Source organism: Rissa tridactyla, chromosome 8 (assembly GCF_028500815.1).
Source record: "Rissa tridactyla isolate bRisTri1 chromosome 8, bRisTri1.patW.cur.20221130, whole genome shotgun sequence".
Taxonomy (NCBI): Eukaryota; Metazoa; Chordata; class Aves; order Charadriiformes; family Laridae; genus Rissa; species Rissa tridactyla.
Genome location: NC_071473.1, coordinates 30,927,736 through 30,950,076, shown reverse-complemented (window position 1 = coordinate 30,950,076; position 22,341 = coordinate 30,927,736). Strand labels below are relative to the sequence as shown.

At 36.9% G+C, this 22,341-nt stretch overlaps 1 long non-coding RNA gene across 3 annotated transcripts in view; it reads left to right on the top strand.

Moving 5' to 3' along the window:
• Positions 1-22,341, top strand: part of LOC128913940 (uncharacterized) — a 66,485-nt gene that overhangs the window by 11,888 nt on the left and 32,256 nt on the right. For all 3 annotated transcript variants that reach the window (XR_008468129.1, XR_008468128.1, XR_008468127.1), the window contains exon 2: positions 19,143-19,256. This is a non-coding gene — a long non-coding RNA (uncharacterized LOC128913940). The remainder of the gene's footprint in view (positions 1-19,142; positions 19,257-22,341) is intronic.

The window sequence follows — 22,341 nt, the reverse complement described above, 5'->3', positions numbered from 1 at the left end:
TCTCATGAAATTTCAGTAAGTCAAAATATGGGACATCATTACTTCAATCTGTGCTATTCATCTGACATTTTGTTGCTAAATCCAAGCTTCCTCTTTCCTCATCTCATTGGTGACTCATGTATTTTAATTTTTAGTTCTATTTGTTTATTATTATTAAATTTTACTGGTTCATTTTATGGTTAAATCCACATTTCAATTCTAAAAAAAAAAAAAAAAGACTCCTCTAACCAATATCCTCTGCCAGTTTTTTTACAGATATTCAGGTAATAAAGTTTATGTAACTTCATCTAGAGAGTCATTCATCTTGACTATTCTATCACCATCAGTAGTCTAGTTGAATTTCAGACTCAGGGGCAAAATTTGGGTAACTTAATTAAGATCTTTCCATGAAAAAAAAAATTAAAATCTATTGGTCACATTAATGGGGGAACCTGAGTTACTTAAAAACCTGATAAAGTTCCTATCCTTTTCAAAGACGAATTAACAAGATTTTTGCTGAAAGACTGGTTTAGGTTAGTACAATACAAAAAATCCTGAACTTTAGGAAAGAAATAGGTCAAAGGAAATAGCGACTAACACTGAATGTGCATCAAGTTCTCAAATATATTTCTTGCGTAACCGTGAGTTGGTTGCGCAAGGGAGATGGAAACACACCTGTACCCATGCAGGTCATTCTGTAGCAACTAGCACAGGGGATCATATTTGGCATCGTCCCAGCAAGCTTCGATGGGTTAGGACTCCATCGTGTGTTTCCAACACATATGAAGATCCCTGGTGGAAGGAGACTCATGCCTTGCACACAGATTATGAGAACATCAAGGCCACTGAAATCATCAGAGAGACTTGGCTGAATTCACAAACTTTGTGTTGCATTAAGACCTAGCCCTCTACTCTGTTCTCCTCCAATGCCCCTCTGCTGGGTAAGGCACTCTGCAGTGCCTGCGTCCCATCCTTTTCTTCCCTTCTTTGGGATTTACACAGAACAGACAGCAATGATTTCCTGCTGGATGCCCTCAGGATTCACTGCATGTTTTGGACATTGCAAAGGGAGAGCACAGTCAAGAAAATTTGAGACTTTTATGGGAGAGGGAGTTGTGGCCTTTGGCTACAAGATCTTAATTAGCTTCCTGCTCCTTTTTTCCTTAGCTCTCTACAACAGGAGGTGGCAAGCATAACGAAGACTAGAATTGTGCATCCCTCCTTGCCAAAGATTTGTCATCCAGTATTTTTAAATTTAGAAACTTAGCTTGGCTGGCATTTCTTCTACTGCACGAACATAAAATAAGTGAGGTTAGCATAGCATGAAAGAGAAATGTGGGGGAGACCTACTTCTTAATTGTTTTGTTTGAACACTCATACTTTATTTCGTGACAAGCAATAAGATTCACTGAAAAAGGCATGCTGCATTGAAAGATATTGGGCATTCTACAGTATATGAGAATATTTCTGAATGAAGACCTTCTCTATTGTTTTCCATTTCCTTAAGAAGGTCTCAGACTGTACCAGCTGTCTAAACATATTTACAGTCTCTCCACACTGCTGCAAGCCCACTGTAGTGGAATTTGTGTAAGGGTCAAAGGTAGCATAACTGAAGAGTTTTTCTTTTGTTTTGTTTTTTAAGACACAAGGAGGTAGCCATGCATTTTCTACAAACATCGTTATGCATATAGCTGGCTCATTACAGAAATATTTGTAATCTAATTTAGAGATACAACCTTTCTGAGTGACTGGTAGCCACTTGGCAAACTTTTTTTGAAAATTTACTGCTATATTCTGCAGCTTGCTTTTGACTTACCTACTTTGACCTCTACTGCCCTCTTTTTCCATTTTTTTCCTTTGTAAGATGCTAGTTGAGCCACAAAAGCAAACCCTGTATCTCTCAGTGTATTTGCCCAGTTCATTTTACTTTTACTTACTTGTTTAAGTTGGGGAAAAAAAAAAAAACAACCAACCTACATTTTGGATCAGATGATGCATCCACAGCTGAAGCCAGGAGTTAAAATGAGATCAGATCAAGCTCACCTAAAAGCAGATATGCATTTACTGAATAACCAATAGAGCATATTTATCACTTGAATCAATTGCTCAAAATTTGACAGTTAATATCTTTTCCAAAATTGCTATTTGGAGGATCCCTCCCCCATCCTCCAGGAAAGACATCTGGCTAGCACTGAATGGAGTTTAGTGTTTGAACATCGCATCTGGTTTCATCATGTTAACACATGATTCCAAGTCATTCAAGAAGTATGAACAATGGATATTGTATTCCATATAGTGCCATGTGGATTTAATCTTTAAAAGATGGTGGCACTGTAGAACTCAACCTTTTAGTTAAAAGTCAAAACATTTAATGTACTGAAAACTTATTTCCAATAGCCTCAGAAAAGTCTCACCTTTTATCCTACTCTAAGAACGACAAGCAGAAAATGTCTCCCTCATACAGTGCCATTCCCATTCTTACCTACCATAATACCTATCTTGATAAATCAAGAACACATTTCCTAAACATGGCAGCAAAAAGCAACATTAAGACAGACTTTTTGATGAGAATACTTGTTATTTTCATCCTCAAATTACTTCCAGATTGCTTAAAAACAAATGCAGAAGTTTGCTGCGAGGCAAATGGAAGTTGGGCACCTTTGCCTTCCAGAGCTGGTAACCCTACCTTTCACTGAGATTAGCAAAATCTACAAAGTCTCTCTTCAAAACAAACGGTGAGTAAACGTTTTCTTCAACAGACCAGCACTAATCTGTCTCAGTGATGCTGAAAGAGCATCTCATTTCTCTCTCTCCTCTTGAATAAAAAGTCAGATTTCAGTTAATAACATTTCTTATTCAAACACTTATTTTCCATTTAATTCTTCATAAGGATGATTGACCCCTTGTCCTGTAACACTGATCTTAACAGGTATTTTCTGTATTTATTAAAGGATTCCTAGTAGGAGCAGATATTCAATAACCGACTTATTATGAAAAGTTAATTGAACTGATTTCAGACTGAAAGAAAATTGTAGAAACTTCAAATAAAAGCAGGTATTTAAGTATTTTCTAGCTGTCCTTTAAGCCACCTAATAAAATTAGATTGCTTAATTTTCGCACTTTGGAAAGTGAACAGATTTTACATGCTAGGACAAGAAGATGGGGAAGTAAATACAGAGTTTTAGGAGAGAATCATCTTTTTAGTGGAATGAAGCAGGGCAAACATGCTTTAAAATTTATGCAACGTCTGTGATCATGTCATTTTTAAATCAGATTGCTGAATCTCAACTGACATTTTATTTTTGGACTTAAGATTTGATTTCTCATCAGAAATCCCTAGAACTGGACCAGGAAGAGGGACTAGTTTACCTTCAAAACTGTGAAGCCAGAGTCTGAACTATGTAACAAGACATTGCAGATTTGGCTGATGAGAAAAGACAAAACGAATTCTGTGGAGGCTGATAAAGGAGATTAAATTACACCATCCAACTTTTTCTGATCTCTGTTGAAATGTATCCTTTCTTTAGTGTCACCATAATTACCAGCCAGCTCACAGGGTGAAGTAAATTAGATAAAAGTGGGCAAGAAAAGCAAAGTGGATCGCATGACATCAGGATTTTCACACCAACACCTAAATCAAAAGTCTTGAAGAGGCTGCTGCTGATGCTTAAAAGATCAGTTTGCGTTGTCTGGAAAGTTTGTTTACCCGCTGTGTTGTTTCAGTTGACAAAACCTATCTAGAGGATCAGGACTACTGTATTTGAAAATGGAAAAGGCAAAGGAGGAAGAAATGTGCTCCAGTTTACTTTATGGAACCAAATGAGTTCCTTGTGGGAGGAACTGGTTAAGTTCACAGCAAAGCTGGGATGAAGGTTAGCTGTACCAGTTGGAGATTTCATTTAAACCTATGGAGATCACATAGATTGTTAAAACAGTGGGATTCAATAAGGATTCAATGGTGTCACCTCTATCCGACTGCAGCAAGGAAGCTACTGAACTCCCTAATTCACGATAAGAACTATAAAATGCAAGATTGGAATACAGACAATTAAACTTTGCTGTTTTTAATATAGCATCCCACTGTTCTTACCATTTCTAATAATTAAATATATTAGTTACTATGTTCATTGATGACCACCTTGGTTTTACGGACCAAGAGAGAATTGTTCATTTCATTTGGCAGTGCTTCTATCAACTGTTTTCAAGTCATTCTTGTTGAGTACTCATTCAGCTCAGATTTATGCAAGCTATGGCAGACAGCCTGTGTCAGAAAGTCTTCAGAGTCTGTTTGTCTAATTCAAGTACTCTGTCTAGAAAGGCATTACTTTTGAGTGCTCAAAACCTATTCATTCAATTCCCTATGTTGGCAGGCACAGTCTCTCCAAAATACACGATGCTTTTCTATCTGTAATTATTAACATAGAAAATGTTAGGTACTTCCCTCCATCATCTGTAACACCTGAATTACTACAAGCACTTGTCATGCATTAAGCAGAAAAAGGGACACTGAAAAAAGGGACTTCAGGAAACTGAAGTCCTAAACTGAGTCTGCCTGAAAGTACTTTTAAATATTTTAGATTTTTGTGGCCTTAAGACATGAAAAGCATGTAAGATCCTTGCTTAAGAAGAATAACTGAAAAAAAAAAAATCACCTGTCTTCTAGAATTTAGGCAGTTGGTTGAATCTTGGTTGTTCCATAGAAGCATTTTGCACAGTTTGACTTTTTATAGTGGAAACGTTTGACTTCTCAGACAAGATCTAGAGTTACAGTTGGTTCTACTCATGATCGATTTCACTTAAGATGTAGCAAGACTTTCCAAAGGAGACCGAATTCATTCAAATGCTTTACTGCGAGTTAGACCATGCTGGCCTAGCTAGACAACACAAACTCAGAGCCAAATGGCCCTCAAGATTAGCAATACGTCCATTTAAAAGGGCAGTAATACAGTGCCTGATAGAACTCTTTTTACTAAATTAGTTGGCTCTCTGATTATGAGGAAGTGTGGGATATTAATGGTAATTTCATAGTTCTTGAATGGAGTAAGGAGTATTTATTTTCTAGAACATAGTATTCAATCATTTTGCTCTTACCTGTGATGTTTTACTTCATAAATAAAACAGAATGCCCTCACTATTCTATTCTGCGTGGAGGGGGCAGGAGTATCTCAGCAGTTTGATTTAAGTTTCGGCATTAAGAGAAAAATAAGTGGCTTTATTGAATGTATCTATTCTTGCTGGATATCTACATAGAGCTATGGCCATTAACTGAAACTAATGGGTGATCCTAATATGAAACCTTGCAAGGGCAGTCTGAGTCCTAACTTGGACTTTATTTGTAACTCATGGCTAGCCTTATGGAGGCTCTAAATGTGTTATGACCCAAATAACTAAATTCAAACTTAAATCTCATCTCCCTTCATTAATGTAACTAAGATATTTGTGCACTGCAGACATTTGAAATCTCAGTCTCTCCCTCTTGCTAATACAATCTTGTTTTCCACATATGAATGGCAAGCTGCCAATTAGGGAAGTACATGTGCTGCAATGCAAAGGAAAATAAGTAGATATGTCTGTACGTATTAACTACAAGTCAGAGTATTGTCTAGTGCAGCTGGAGTGAAAAACCACTCCAAAAAAGCTAATTACAACTCCAGTCTTTATTATTATAAGCAAAAGCTCGTGTGAGCTAGAGTTACATTCCTCACTACATCTTATTTCTTGTTTTTAAGTCTTACTTTGTTTTTCTTCTTCCACTAATTCAAACTCTTGAAAATAAAACTGTGTCAAAGCTATTAAAACAGCCAAAAAAGTTTTAAAATGTTATAACAAGGCAATTATCGAACTATAGAAGAAACAACAAAATTCTCTTTATTCTTCCCATTACCTCTATGGGTGAGCCTTTTAGTTGCATTTAGCCATACGTAGAACACAATTCCAACATAGACACCAGAATTTCATTAAAATATCTAATAAACAAAACCCATTAGCATTGATTGAAACATTTTTATAAAGCTTCCTTTTCCCCTTTTTGGGAAAGAAAAGAAGCTGTTACTAGTGAAGCCAGCAGGAGACCCAGGTTCATCTGGGCTCTTGGTTCCAGACTGAGAATGATATAACATGAGAAACTCCTCTTCACTTACTCCCTGACTGCCGTGCTGTGGGAAGGTATATTAAGATTATTTCCCTTTATTCGTTCTACTATAAATCAAAGCAAAATGAGGCTATTTTGGACATTGGTATATAGTAACAAAGAAATCTAGGCAATTCTATATAGTACATCATACACACAGTTGTATATCACCCTCAAAACCTGGCAGTAGTAATCTAGATCAGGATACTGATGAAAACATATCAAGCTAACAAAACTAAAAAAACCCGTATGTTCTCTTTCTATCTGTGTTTTCTGTCCAGCTACTGTAAGTATCTTGACCATCTAGAAGGTCAGCATATTTGTTGAGCCTGCTAAAATAAAAAAATATAACCATAAATATATTTTATTCATCCTCCTCTCTAGTCAAGAATGAGAGACTTGGCATAACTAAATTTTGTGGGCTCTGTAATTTCCGCATGACTGTGCTGCATTCTCTCCTCATGAAATGCTTGGCATCTTCTTGTGCCACACTACTCAGCATAAGCTGCTTTTCTGTAATTCATAGACCACTTCTGTACAGAACCGTTGCCATTTTTCATTTGCAAAAGGAACTATATGAAGTGATAGAACTTTCAGAAATGGAAAAAAATGCGTCCTACTTTTAACTTAACAGAAAGTGGCATTTCATCTTATAGCCTTGCCAGTGCACTTGTTAGTAATGTGATGTGATGTGTCATGTAGGTTACAGTGAAGTTGTTTGCCTCGAGGATCAAGTGCCACTTCTCACCAAAATGTAAGAAGATTTCACTTCATGTTTGACTCCTAATTCACAAGTAGTGCAGTCTTTGAATATCAGCTTTGCTGTCAAGTTGGAAGATAGTGATTCATAAAGTTAAACTTCATGTGGGGCTGTACCATTTTTAAAGAAAACTCCTTTGGAAAACATTTCTAAGGATTAAAAGGGAATTTATGGTCAAAACCAGACACATTGACTCCAAAATAGCTCTTTCCCATTCAGCAGCAAATCAAGTATTTTAGACAGATCTCTTCATTCTTCCTAAATTTCACTTAAAAATTAGTACGGAACAGAACTAGTTTTGAACTCAAAGTTTCGTGGGCTGGAAAAAGTGAGTTTTCTGCTTACCTGTGGTCATGAAATATTTATCAGTTTGGCAGTTAAAAAAATTAGCAATGAATGGCATACAGTGATTCATTTCTTTATGTGAAGGACCTCATATAAATTAGGAAACTAGCATTCAGTTGTCACACGTATTCAACATACTGAGTCACGTTACTTTACCTCACTCTGATACAAGCACAACAACAACATGGCCTCCCACTAAGTTGTTTAGTTTCTAATGTAATGGGCCAGAAGTACCTCAATGTTGCTTGGCATTATTAACAACCCAAGATAGAACTAAATGCACAATTTGTGTGGAGCTTTTGGAAGAAACCCTATGTGCAACTGTACCTGCTGCATAATTTCTAGTAAAAGGCTTGTAGTCCATTTTGGACAAGTGCAGCTACTTACGCAAACTTTTCAAATTAAATATCCAATAAAACCATTTAATAAAACATAAAAATGCCCAAACCGGTCCTCCAGATAAAGTAGTTAATTTTAATAATAGAACTATCACATCCCAGGCCAATATCCACGTTTTGGATATTTTAAAAGAGAACTGCAATTGTTAAGAGGTATGCAAATTCATTCGGGGAGGAGAAGGATGACTTTTGGACTTTGATAAGTGTGATTTGGGGGGGAAGAGGAAAAGGAATAAGAGAGTCAGCTCTGTATTTAAAATAATTCTTTTGCTGCCAGAAGATTCTGCCATCACAAAATAGGCAATACCTGGAACAAACCAGACAAGAAAAAGGTGTTCTCGGCCTTTGTTTATGACCAGAGCTAAGCAAATGCATAGTTGACAAAGGGCACTTGATAACCTTTTCCTGGGTGTCTTTGAAACCTTCATCATAGTGTTATAGATAACATGGCTTAAGAGATGGTACTCTTGTTGAAACACGTCTTTAACAATTATCAAAGTTACGGCAGGCTGCCATTTTCCTAGTCATAGAATGATCCTAGTTTGGATGTCAGGCATTGCAGGGGACTTCTCACAGAGAAAACCTCCAGGTTTCACAGGAATTCGGCAGAAAAGCCTAGCTATTACCAGAGCCTTCGCTTTCTATTTTAAATCTTTTAAAGAGGGCTAGAGATACACTTGGGAAAAAAGAAAAAGGGGGAATGCTTGAGAGGATCTGTAAAGATTGATCTGTTTGAGGTGTGGAATGAAGAAAGAAAATCTAGGAAGTACAAAATGTATTTTGAGCTATCTTAATATTTAAGACCGATTCCTTAAAAGAAATTTCTCACTGCAAATTATGCACTGGACTTGCTTTTGTTGGTTTTTAACACTAGAAAGTTGCCTTAGAAGATAAAAAAATGTGGATAGTTTATTAGTGTCATAAAAAAAGACTATTCTCCAACAAAAGATATAGTTCTTTCTTTACCAAGACAAAACCCCATAAAGTTAGAAAGGTCTCTATGATAATAAAAGAGAGCTATGGAAATATTTAAAAAACCCATATCTTCCTCTATCAAGTGCAAACCAAGCATATGGCACTGTTCTTGGGAATAAAAGGTAGAAATTGACTAAAATTTCTTCTGGGCTCAAATTTGTTTTGATGGGAGTCTCATCAAGGTTAGACATCTCCAGATAAAGAAAAAAACCAACCAAAACCCAAAAAACAATGGTAAAACTTGAATACACTCTACTTTTTATATACTTCAAATCATTCTGGTAATTTACATTTTTGATTTTTTTCTTTTTTATGACATGGATTTTTATAGAAGGTTCCCTATGCACTTTACGGCAGAAAGATCAGTGTAACAATTTTAAAGAAATAATCACTAAAAAGCTATATAATCACGTATTTACGAGGAAAAATGTTATTAACAGTCAATCAAAGAGACAAAAAGAACACAGACTGGGTAAGTATTACTTCCCTAAGTAATACTTGTGTTTGCAGAGAGAATTCTGTGTAGAAGCATGCAAAATGCAGAGTCATAGCCCTCTTTGCAACGTCAGAACTCAGTGTCATGAGGTACAGTGTTTTTGCTGGATATAGAATTATTTAAAACTTTTTTCTTGTTAAAAGAATTAAAATGAACTGTTAAAACCTCTTCAGTGAACCAGTGTCACTACAGCAGGCAATAGTATCTGCAGCGGCAGTAACATTTGCCAGGACACGCGCTGTTCTGCCACCATTATCAGAGCGACTTGCGATGGAGGAACAGAACCAAAGACCAAATTCTTTCAACCAACCAAGGCTCGGTGTACAACTATATGTGCCCCCATAGGTTTTTGTTCCCCTCCCAGCTATGACCTTATTCCAGAACAGATTTAAATTCTGTAAGTGAAACAAGATGGAGAAGAAACTCTGAAAAGTATTTCATGTCCTAACTTGAAGGCATGAAGCATTTACATGGTGATGTCTATATACGCGAATTTAATTAGTAAAATGAAGGTATTATATACCATACAACTCAAAAGCAAGACTCACTGTGTGCACCAAAATATTATTCAGTATACTGTGAAGAAAATTATTTACTAAAAATATCTTGTTGAGTAGTGTGATTTATGTACTCCTGAAACAAGTTTGCCATATCAGTCCTACTTTCTGTGCTAACTTTAGTCAAGGAAAAAGTATTGTACAGAGCTTGGAAGAAAAAAAAAAAAAAGAATAAGAATTGTAAAGTCTATGGTTTTCTTATTTAACAGACCTCCCTTCCTGTATCATAAATGAAGGCTTCTGCTACACCTATGTCAAGTACATAAGTTAATGAAAGATGAGAACTTTCAAAAAAAAGAAAATAAGTGCTGGCTACTTACCAAAGAAACAGAAGTTGCTGTTTGTGTGTGTGAGAATGGAAAGTTATCGCTATTCCGGAAAAAAAAAAAAAAAAAAAGCACTGGGAGAGAAAAGTATCCTTGACCGTTATTCTGTCTGCCTAGATGCTTTACTATAAAAACAATAAATCCACTTATTTAACTAGTCACATTATATTTAGGGTACCTGGGAGAAATAATGTTTCTGGAAAGCAGCAGCCCAAGGTAGTTACAAAAACCTTTCTGAGAACATTTAAGCAAACAAACAAAAATCCAGCTTCATCATCACATAGTCCTATCTCCTAGCTTTTCAGAAAAGTACACGTAGTTCTGTTTAAAGGAGTAAGAACACCATACAGATTAATTGATATTAATTTGATGAGTGTGAGCTTAAACTAGGACATCAAGAAATAGTAACATCAGCAGGTATTCCCCCTTACTCCTCTGCTGCAAAAAAAAGATGCAACTTCTTACTACGTGTTATTACTTCCTCCTCTGATTGACAGTGGTGCATGTCAGTTTGACCCTCTGATGGTTGAAATGGCATTGCTAGAAATTTTACTTTTGTTTTTAAATTGTTATTGTATGTAAAACAAAAGCCTTCCCTTCCAGAAAGAGTATTTGGAGTATTGGCATTTCTCTCTCTTTTTTTGACACTACTACTGATTGTCATGGTAGAGAGAGCACAGTGAGGACTCCCAGGGCATTGCCCCTCCTTCTCAACCCCTTCTAGGTTGTATGACAGACGGAAAGACTTCAGAGAGCCAGGAGCCATCTCCACTCTATAGCATCAGCCAGCTCTTTCTGCTGAAATAAACGCAGCAATAAGAGTCTGCCACTTTACAGAAAATGATAATTTTTAAAAATCATTTAACATTAGCAGGCATCTTCTGTTGCATATTTTAGAAATAAGAAACCAAAAGTTTAAAGCTTTTTTTTTTTTTAAATTTACTCTTTAAAGTGAATACCTTTGAAATTTAAATGCCTGAACTCACATATCCCATTGGCAATCCATAGTTTTTACTACCTGCTGGTAGCGTGGAACATATTTAATTTTGCCCTGCTTACTGGCAGCCTGGAGAGCTCCTGCACACAGTAGGGTGAACTTTCCAAGAGCTGGACAATATTAGTCGTGTTAAAAGTAACATTTTGGGCAAATTCTTTAAGTCATAATCCATCTGCATGCATCTACTTTCACACATTCACAGTAATTTACAATATTTTCACCTCTACAACCACTATTTCACTTAAAAGGAGGATGAATGGGAATACATTCTTTAAACTCTGTGCCAAAGTTAGGTTATTGTATAATAGAAATAAGCAGAGCTTCCCAATTTCTGTGAATTAAAGAGATGTGCAAAACAGTTCTTAACCTAATGTGGAGCGCTATAAAAATAAACCTTTAGAATACTTAAATAGTAGTCTGGACTGTAATTAGAAACGTCAATATTTGAAGTTGAATGCAAATACGTTTTCCTTCACTTTTATTGTAGTTAGGTTGCTTATAAGGAGTCTACCACTGAATGAGAAATAAGCTTCTCTTTACCCTTGAGTAAATTAGGCAATCAAAAATATTTAATAATGCTGGAGAAGGACTGCATCAGGTCCAATCACAAACACACACAAAGAAAAATATCCTGTTGGAAGAAGGCACAAGATGGTACTTCCAACACCACATAAAATAAACATGAAATCTAGATAATATCCTGGAAACTGCTAGTTATCAAGAGAGTTTCACTTGGAAACTACATACCTATAAGGTTTAAGATAACATAATTCTGCTACCAATACCCAGTCCTGTTAGGACTGTAGTTTTGCATATCAGCATCTTTTAGGTTAAGCTGGATCTATATAAGAACCTTAATTTACCCTATTTTACTATTTACTATAATTGTTAATCTCTCTAAAGTATGTATTTAATCAATCTACACGTATTGGTGCACACAACACCCATAACGTATCATCTGACAATTCAAAGAATTCAAACTGTCCACTGCTGGATCACCTTTCTTTCTAAAAGCAGCACCCCAAACACGAACATTTCCTCCTTAGTTATGCAAAAAAAAAAAAAAAACCCAAGAAAAAAAAACAAAACCCACAACATATCAAAAGTTAAATACAAAGATTAGGCTTGATATGAAAAGTCCTTCTGGGATGTGCAATTTAAGATGCTCAAATTGTTTATTAAAAAGGCTTTTATATTTTTCTCTTTTTAATTAGAGAAATTTCTAACCCTAGATCTATTATGTCTATCATATCTATCAGCATATAAACACCTGATTTTCAAACATCCCAAATAAATGAAAAATTCACAGTTTTCTTCAAAGCTTTGCTGAGTAATGTAACTTTTTTGTGGTAAAGAAAACGCACCTTGTCCTCAATAAACTTCTCTCAGGAATTGACTAGTTATTACAGTTCTGAGCTAGGGAAAAAACTTGACATAATACCTCATAGTTACCCTGAAAGTGTACCTTCAATGGTTGTCTTTTTGACTTTTTCCTATTACACTAGTCATTTGAAGTGACATCCGAGATATTTATTTGGAGTAAGAACCCAAGCACTTGTGTCAAGTAGCACCATATTCTGTAAGGTGTCTCATTGAAAAGCTGTAAGTCTAGCTGGATACTGGCGTGTACAATTCAAGGTGACAGAGCTCAGTACTTAACAGGAGAAGGAAGTGCATTTAGAAAATAACAGAGGAAATATATATGGAAATAAATATGGAAATATATAGTCTCACAGAGTTGAATGGAAAAAGCCTATGCTTAAAGTTGGGTACATGTACTCAAATCTCTCATTTAATCAGTCGACAATAAAAGAACATCTGCCAGTTAATGTTTTAACCTGACAAGGTATTGTAAATACTGCGTCATCTTTTTGGAAGTAGTCTATTGCTTTCATAGTATTAGCTACACTTAGTGGAAAAAATAAACAAAGTTTGGGATACAATGTTGGGATATCTTTGAATTTACTGAATTCCTTCCAAAATGCCTTATGGATGGACTATTTAGTATTCATCACCATGCTCCTGTACAGCAACGGCTGTTAATCTTCTAAAACGTACAGAAAAGGAAAAACATTAGCTCTACAAACAGGCTTATTTTGGCCTATCTTGTCATTTTTAGTAGATGAGCTGTTGGTCTTTCTACAGGAAAAAAATATTATTTAATTCTAGTAGTTAACTGTAAATTAAATAGCTAAAGTAGGAATTTACCGTCTAGTGTATCTAAGAATCAGTGAAACAAATTCACTTTTCTTCTCTTTTCAAGGTCAGCACTAAGATGACATACAGTCTGCATTACACAGTTGTATCATATAGTCGACATGCCAGACGATGAACCCATAATTCAACAAGCTCCGACTTCAGGTCCAGCACAAACACGAAGTTAAATGTGCTTTCCACTGCTTCTGAATATTGCATTCAGTCATTGCTGCTCCCTAGGAAAACAACCGCCCCCCCCAGCCACACACACAGTAACCTCCACCTTTTCCTTCCCCCTCAACTTCCCCCCCCAAATGTAACCCAAAAACCATAGAAAGTCAGAAGTATGGCAGGCAAGGGCAAGACTGAATTTTTGTCATTGCAATGTGGAGTTACTGAAATGATCTTAACAGCTCAGTGAGATAAATAGCACTGCTCTGGTTTTACACTGGTACAGAAGAGATGAGGATCTAACTCTCCTTTTGTTAAACTGATTTTAACGAGAGGAACTGGGGAGGGGGAGGGAAGGGTTTCCAACTACTTTCTGAAAAGGTATCTTTGAAGGGAAAACACAATCTTCAAAAAGGAAGAAAATTAAAAGCTTTTCCTTAAGTTTCCTTTCATTTCTTATCTTCCTAAAATACATATATACAGTTTGTTCCAGGAAATGTCTGAAATGCCTTCTGTTAGCTTTTAAATAAACATGAAAATCTCCTTTTGAGTTCAAAGAGTTTCAAATAATGACAGGGGGAGAGTTCTCAGACTATAACACAGATGTAAACAAAGGTCAGGAATCACTCTCAATTATTAAAATGCATTATCGTTACTTTTGGAGTTTTAGTCTGCTATCACATAACTCAATTAGACTTGAGCAAAGCTCTAATGCGCTTCCACAGCAACCTTTTCCTGTACACTGAAACCAACAGACCTCAGCTACATTTCTCAGCTAGGAGCTAATGTTTCTGAGTACGTTACTGTTGCAGCTTCATTTGTCAGTAAAGCCTTATTTACTCGCTTCCTGTTATTAATTATGGGAAACAGGATCTCTTCAAACTGTAGGAGAGGCTCTTTTAACTCCTGTCTAGACTTTTCAAGACAAAATATTGATGAGACCTTTAATGTTTGTGCAGAGGCACAAACTGAGCAAAAAAACCCATCGTTACCTCAAACAGCTTAAGACTCCTTATCACACATCCACAAAAAAAAAAAAAAAAAAAAAATCCTTTAAATCACTCGGGCTCACATCCTTATTGTTAGTCACTGAAGTAAGGTTTTCTTTCATAGTTGGATACTTTCTTCATCTGTCACACTGATTAATTAACAGCTCACAGTATGAGCCCTGAGCTTAAATAGCCTACTGAAACGAGTAGGGGAGATCAACGTTAATATTCCATAAAAGGCTGAAGAGGAAAAATGCTTTCTTTAGTATGAAGGGATCTGTCTTCTAATAAAAAAAAAAAAAAATAGCTAATTTCTGTTTGGTTACATTACACAAGGAGATGAAAGCACACAGCCTGTGAAGGAAGATTGCTGCAGAGAATTAGGACAGAAGTTAGAGAGAACTTAAAATGTTTTAAATTAAGCTGTTGGTTGGAAACAACCAGGTCTTGAACACAAGTGAAATAATTTTCATCACTATTAAAAAAAGCTAGTTTATCAACACACAATAAACAAGTCTATAAACACAGTACTGTTGCCTGTACAGATATATGGGGGAAAGTCATGCAATTACATGAAATGGAGAGTTACTAAAACCTTAAACCTAAAGCTGTTTTTAGCCGAAATATTTGTAGTTTCTCCCCCCACGCACACCTTTCCCAAATGGTTACAGTCCAGCAATTATTTCAAGAGTTTGACTTTCAACAGCTCTGAGCTCTCCCCCTTTTCTAAGCCCCTCCAAGTACTGCTGAGTGGACAAAAATTACAGATGCAAAAGCTGACAAATGAGTGCAAGGCCCCTCCTCTCCAGTGCCTCGACAGTCGGAGCTCCTGCCAAAACATGCCTGAAAGCTAGTGAGGAGACAAAGACACAAAGATTCCATTTTCTCAGGGAAAATAGATTTCGTGTAGAAACTACCAGGGAGAAGAATAGCACACTGGCACGTGTGTCGTTTCAAAAGCAGAGCAGGACTGAATGTTTCAAGGAAAAATGAAATCATATTTGACCATTCAGTAAGCTCAACAAATGCTGTTTAACACACGGCTCTGTTTAAACTGCAAAGTGCTACAGGGGGTGGGAGGGGGGAAGCTCCCATAAAGCTGGAAAAACATTTCCAGTCATGGAGAACTTTCAGTTCAACACGATCCAAGCTAAGAGTTCACCGCTGTTGCTCTAAATCTTCTCCTGGTAATGCTGTAGTACACATGCCACCAAAACAAAGTAAATCCAGCTTTTTTAGCTCAAATCTGTTTGAATGTGTTTACTACTAGAAGATTCTTCCCCCAGGGTGTCATTAATAAAGTTGCAATGAGTTTAAAACCCTGGCACCTAAGCACTTCCAAGTCTGCAAGCTTTTCATAGCGAGTTTACTACTTTTGGCTTGTTACGCTATCGTGACTGGCACTCATCACTGAGCTGGAACGGATCTGCTTGGGAGCAGGGAGATCAGCAGCGAGGTGAGTGCAGGCAAGCAGGACGGAAGAAAATAAAACAAGAACATGGTTTCTCTTTGAAACTAGTCAGAAAGTTGAAAAAAAGTGCGACCGGTGGTGGGAAGATTTGAGACGATTCAAGTTTCTCGCTATTTTAAACATAAAAGTGATATTTACAACAACAGCATAGAAAATTAAAAACTACCAATTACTTTAAGTGTGATTCTAATCCATTAGGACCCAGTGGCAAAAGTAGCTACTGTTAAAAATAACATGAGCTCCCACCAGACTGGGAATTTGGGAAGTAGAGATGTAAAATGGAGGCTTAGTCATCAGTAAGAATTTCAAAATGCTCCCAGCTCTGATAATTACTGCTCATCAACATGTAGCATTCTTACAAACTCTTTGCTTATAATAGCCCTTCTTTCTTTTCTTTAGGCAGCTTCTACATATCTGGTGGCAGAGCCAGCTGAATTCAGCTGAAGTCTTCCAGTCTTTCAGCCAAAACACTAATGCAGTACAAAAGAACATAGAAAACATTACGTAGTGAAAATACCAAAAATGTGATTAATGCCCTGAATTGACAGGTTTGTGATTGAGGATAAAATACAACTGCTGAGAGCTCTCGGCAAGAGGACTCCCGGGGGCCCGTGCCCTGCAGAGCGCAGCGCAGGCAGCGAGCCCAGCTCTCTGCCTCTCCTCACCCTCACCTTCCTCACCTCCCTTCAGCCCAGCCACGCACCACGGCATCTCCCCTGCCCACCCGCTCCCAGGCCACGAGGATGTGGCTCAGTTCTCACTCTGCGCCCATGTGCTGCCTCACCGCCCTTGCTCTTACCTTCTCTCTGCTGCTGGAGACTGCTCTGATGATAGGTTTAAGAAAGAAAGGGCTGGAATCCTTTGACTAACTAATAAAACCACTTCAGGAGATCAACACTGATCATTATACAGGGATTAGAGCAGTCAAGAACAACACATAAGAAAACAAATATTATGCTGAGAAACAATCCTATTCTCCTTATTCCATCTGAGGTGAAGGATAGGGAACACAAGAACAAACCTTGACCATTACACGTTTAGTTACAAGTTTACATTTCATTTTCAATATTTTTCACATCCCTTTGGCTGATCCCACTATCCTCCCACTTGCTAAGTCCAGGCATTTTCTAAGTCTTCAAAGGCAGACAGTATCTAAATGCTTTTTGTTCCTTTTATGCATTTTACCATCCAACCATCACTCAGCCCCTCCTCATCTCAAGTTCCTGCTGCCACAAAATCCTCTCATGTGCTCTGATAAAATGCCATCCTCCTCATGCACAGCTATTCCCATTTGGTCTCCATTCTCAACCAGACGAAACCCACCATCACATTTTCGTTTCGTTAGCACAAAGGGTTGCTAAATGTTGGCTCACTACAGAGATGTGAAAAAAAGTCTGCATCTACTGTTTTGATCTCTTACTGATACTTTTTTTTTTCCCCTTCAAATTCTCATAAAGTGGATCCCAACCTCCTCCTGGTACTCCACTCACAGAAAGTAGAACTGCTGCACTTTAACACATAGATCAAGAGTGATTTGATTGCCTGATTTCCAGAAATACTGCAAAAGAAGGGACTTAGATCTAGTGTCAAACTCTGGAAGGACTACTGACAGCAGAGCTGTATTTTTTATTTAAAAAAAAAAAAAAAAGGAAAAGAAGGGCTGCAGTTATTGACTAGGTGAGCGATACAGAGCAGAGAATGAAATAAGCAACAAAATTTATGAATAGTTACAAACATGCTTTCTCTTATACAGCTGGTAAACTTATTCTTCAGACTAATATTACAAAGGCATCTTTTGTGAGAAAACTCAAGTCATATCAGATTATAGAAACACTGCAGCAGTTAAAAAATATTATCACTTGATTTCACATATACAGTGGCTTGTTCCCTCCCTCAGTGAACGCTATTCCTATTTGAATGCTTTTAAGATTACTTGAAGATCGAATCCTAGAATTATTTAAACCTAGAAAAGCTGTTGAAAGTCAAAATGAAAACTTGCATCTTTGTCTAATGCCTGTCGTTGCAACCGAGTTCATTTTAATGACCGCATGTCCAGGCAATACGTGGCACAGGGGTTGAAAAGGAAGGAGACTTATGTTTTAGTTGGCAGCGGTGCAGCATAGGTCTTTAGCACAAAATTTATTAGCATTAAAGGACATTATGTAATTAGAGCACTGTGATTTAATTCCCTGAGGGCTGGCGGCAGTTTTTTCATGTCCTATAACACAGACAAATAACAAATGTGAGATTTTTCAAAGCTATTCAAAGAATTCAAACTTACATGTTCCTCCATTAATAGTCATGGAGAAGGTGTAGCTGAACAAGATGGATGCAAAATTTTTAAAATGTCTTCCGTGAAACTGCATGAAGGTTAATACTATAGACCAGCCTTTTTAAGCATATGCTGTATAATTACAGTATTTTGCAGACCACAAGCTCTTCAAAAAGTAATTAGACCATTGAAAAATTTGGATTTGAAAAGATTTCTTTTTTAGATTTAATATACCATATTTACTCGATACTAGACTTAGATGAGTCCAATGTAATAGTGTGGCTTTAACGAGCAACTCAAATATTTGTTACTTGAGCTCTGGCATTTTCAATCCTGAGTGCCAAGAATTTAGAAGGCTTTGTGAATCCCATCACCTAACCCACTGCATTTTAGGGACAGAGGGTAATCGTTTATGTAGTTTCTCAGGTGCCTTTGAACATTGCAGGCTAAGGATGGAACAATTTTCAGGCCTATTGAAAAATTGCATGATTTTTGCAGATTTCACCAGTATTGGTGCACGGTACCAAGAAAGATCAGACTATTACCTAGACCTGTATTTGAGTATTTAAGTGGAATTCTTTAATACACACACACAGAAAGAATTCAAAGCTACACTGTGGGAAAAGACTCACGCACACAGGTTTAATATTTGAATTTCCATTGAAGGATCTTATCAGAACTTATCTGCAGCACTGAAAAATAAGCCTCGAGCTCATTTTCTGGGAATTTTTTATTGTTTTATATGTCTGAATAATCTCACAAGAACAGCAGACCGGAACAGCATGAAACAAAATACCATAGACATGTACTTATGGTGTTTAAATTATCGAAAATATAAGGCTTATTCACAGTATTGTGTCTCAGTTTAATATTCTGAATAATCTAATTTCACTCAGAGCCAACTTGAAGCACAACGTATTTTACCTGAATATCCAAAGAAAAGAATTAGTACAAAAACACTCAGACCTTTACAGTGACACTAGCGATTTTAGTTTGGGTAGTGTCAAGACCAATTATTGGCTGATCTATTGAGCATATCCTAAGCTATCACACAAAATCTTTTATTTCTTTGTCTCCTAGATAAATCACCACAGAGCTGCAGACCAGCAAATGAAGTGAACTGAGGGCAATTTGACCAACATCATCCCTGTCGATTCCCCAGAAGTCGATGAAACGTGTTATCGGGTCTCCAAGGTACATCCCAGAGATTAGTTGGTTGTGCCATACAATTAGTAAATGATTAAAACAAGCTGTTTTCTTTCATTACATTAAGATACTTGCAGCAGTGAGAGCTATTACCTTCCACAGAAGAGTGTACCTTTCCCAAATTGTGTTGTTTATTAGTACTTCATTAACAATGTGCCACCGTAGCCAAATGATCTCAGTGGTCACAGGCTGCACAGTGTTCTCAGGTACAAGGAAAATATCGTTATGAAACTCCACCTGTCTCATTTGTGAAGATCAAGTAAGTACATCTGAACCATAGAGTGCATAGAAATATTTGAATGTTGTTTTTTGTCTCAGGCTTTTTGTGTATTTTGTGCTAAACCCATAAGCTGCTTCAGAGAAATCAACAAAACAGTGTAGGGACTGAATTAAACAGATGATTTTTTTTTAAATGGCTAAACATTCTTTTCTTGTATTTTCATAAGAACAGGACCTCAGGTAAATGATGCCTTCTAACACAGCACATGAAAATCTCAATTATGAAAATCATTATTCTAGGCACTATGTACCGTTTTATATTCCCAGCAGGATGTTTTTCATCTCATCAAGGGTTTCCAAGGCTGTTCAGTGTTTCTGTATATGCAAAACATATTTAAGGGCCCCCAAAAAGATCTGCTAATTAAAAAAGCCTAGTCAAGTGGTCAGACAGACTGGAACTTGAGGATTATAGGTAAGAGGGATGAAATGAAGGCTTGGAAACTATAATTTCTCTTTCTGTGGTAGCAGCAGAAGCAGCTGTTATAGACCAGGCAAATTAAAGATGTGGCTGACTAAGCCAGCAGTCTGGAAACAAGGCATTGCAAAAACATAACAGCAAGTCATCTGCACCCCATTTTTAAAAAGCCAAAAGTGCTGACCATTCCTTTTTCTCTCTTCCTGTTATTCTTATATGTCACAAATATCCTCCAGCTGGTACCCTTCCAGCCTTTGCTCACCAGTTCTAATTTCCCACCCCCATCTTGGGGAGTCAATAGTTATTCCTGGGACTGTGGACAAGTGCTCCATGGTGGGAGTTGTCAGCAGACAAGAAAGGAGACTTCTAAAAGAAGAGCAGGTGAAATAACAGAGATGCAGTTCTAGTCATTTATTTTTTTTTTGCATATGAGCGCTGTTCGTCAAACATGCAAAAACAGTCTTCACGTAGTGAACAATATTTACCATTCCTTGAGAGCAGTTTCCTCTGCCCAGTAAGATCAGCATCTAGATACAGAAAGTTCTCTGATTAAAAAAAAGACAGATTGCCATCTCATTTTTTTGATACATTGGTTAAGTGCCTTGTAACTGACTATTTTCAAAAGAAATTTTTCTCTTTCTTCAGTTTCTATTCTGTTTACCCTGAATCTTTTTAAAATAAGTTAAAAGTCGTTGTGCCATGAACTAATGAGGCTGTATATTGTTTTCCATATCAGAAAGTGATGAAGAATCTGCAAATTATTGCAAAAATAAGTTACTTAAACAATAAAAACACCCAAAACCAACCCTTTGTCTTTCCTCAACAGCAGGTATAGACTTCCTATTAGAAGTAGAGGAAACATTACCTGCCTTGCTTAGACAGCTTTTAGGTCAAACAGTGTTGCCAACCTAGAATTTGGCTCAATTTATATTAGCATAAACCTGTGGACTATTTTTGATCTCAGTTTATACATCATGAATGAATATCACCCAATCTGTTTCCCCTACATTTATTTGTACTCAGAACAAACCCATCATTTCAGATTTGTGGCAGATGCAATTTTTAAGTGCTGCCATTTCAGTACTACTCTAATGATGTTGTTAATAACGTTGCTGCCTTGAAACACTGTATCTCATTTGAGGCACACTCAAGCTCTTTGCAAACAATTATTCATTAAATACATTTCAAAAATGTTTATGAGATTCATACCATAAATTTTTAACAGACACAAAATTAATACAGACAAACAAAGTGCCCCATTTCTTATCAGAAATTAATCTTAGGTGGCATAGGGTCTTTGTGTGAGGCCTTTAACTGAAAAAAATCAATTGCTGTTTTGTATTTTCATATGTCTAAGAATATGAGAGAATGGCAAAAGAATTCTAAAGGTTAAAACCTATATTCAGTACAGTCTCCCACCCCCCCCCGTTAGAGTGGGTATTTGAGGAGGTTCTTTACATCTCCTCCCACACAGTTTCTCTGCTTCGTAAGCAGAAGCCAGCTGCTGGTTCTTTCAAGTCTAGCGGTTAGTTGACATTTAACATTAGTTTATGGTTTCCATTCTATCTTAGCAAGGAAAAGAGCTAGAAAATTTCTTTTAAATAGTGAAGATTAAATCTTTATATTTCTAATTTCCCCAAAACTGGAGTGGCCGGCAGCCAAGGTTTTTTTGTGGGGCATAAGGAAGGGACAGAAGGCCAGTGTTGTGCACCAGCACAGAGAATGGGACCAAAAGTCCTGGCCTTACTGTTACTATTCTTTCCTCTGGATAACACCTCGTTGCAACTCTTGACCAGTAGTGCTGATTTGCTTGTTTATTTCCTTTTCAATCTCAGTCTCTAAAAAAATTGCTATGTAGAGTGTTGATTACATTTCTTACTTGACAAACTTGGCAGCATTATATAGCAACTGCCATAAAAAAAAAAAAAGTCCTGCATATATACCTATGGTACAGTGATTTGAGTGTAGATATGGGAGAAATAAGAAAAAGGTCTAGGAGACACCACAGAAAACAATTTTCCAGAGCAAGGAGAACATTGAAACCACCTGAAACCTATACAAAGTAAGATATCAAGTCCTGCAAACAATGGCATAGTGCACCCAGGTGAAAGACTGCCACTACAGTTTAACTCCCCCCTCCAGACACATGCTATGATAGACCCCTAATGTGCAACTTAATTCCCAGATAAGTACACTGACCCAGGTCTGTTTAAGGTTTGTCCTTAAATTTACCTTGAAAAGAAACTCAGTTATGAATTTTAAAGATATGAAATTCTTATACAAAAGTACAGATACAAAATAGTAGTGTCATGGCCACTATTTCAATGGAATACACTTTCTAAAAATATTTTCAGATTAACAGCCATTTTGAACTCATAA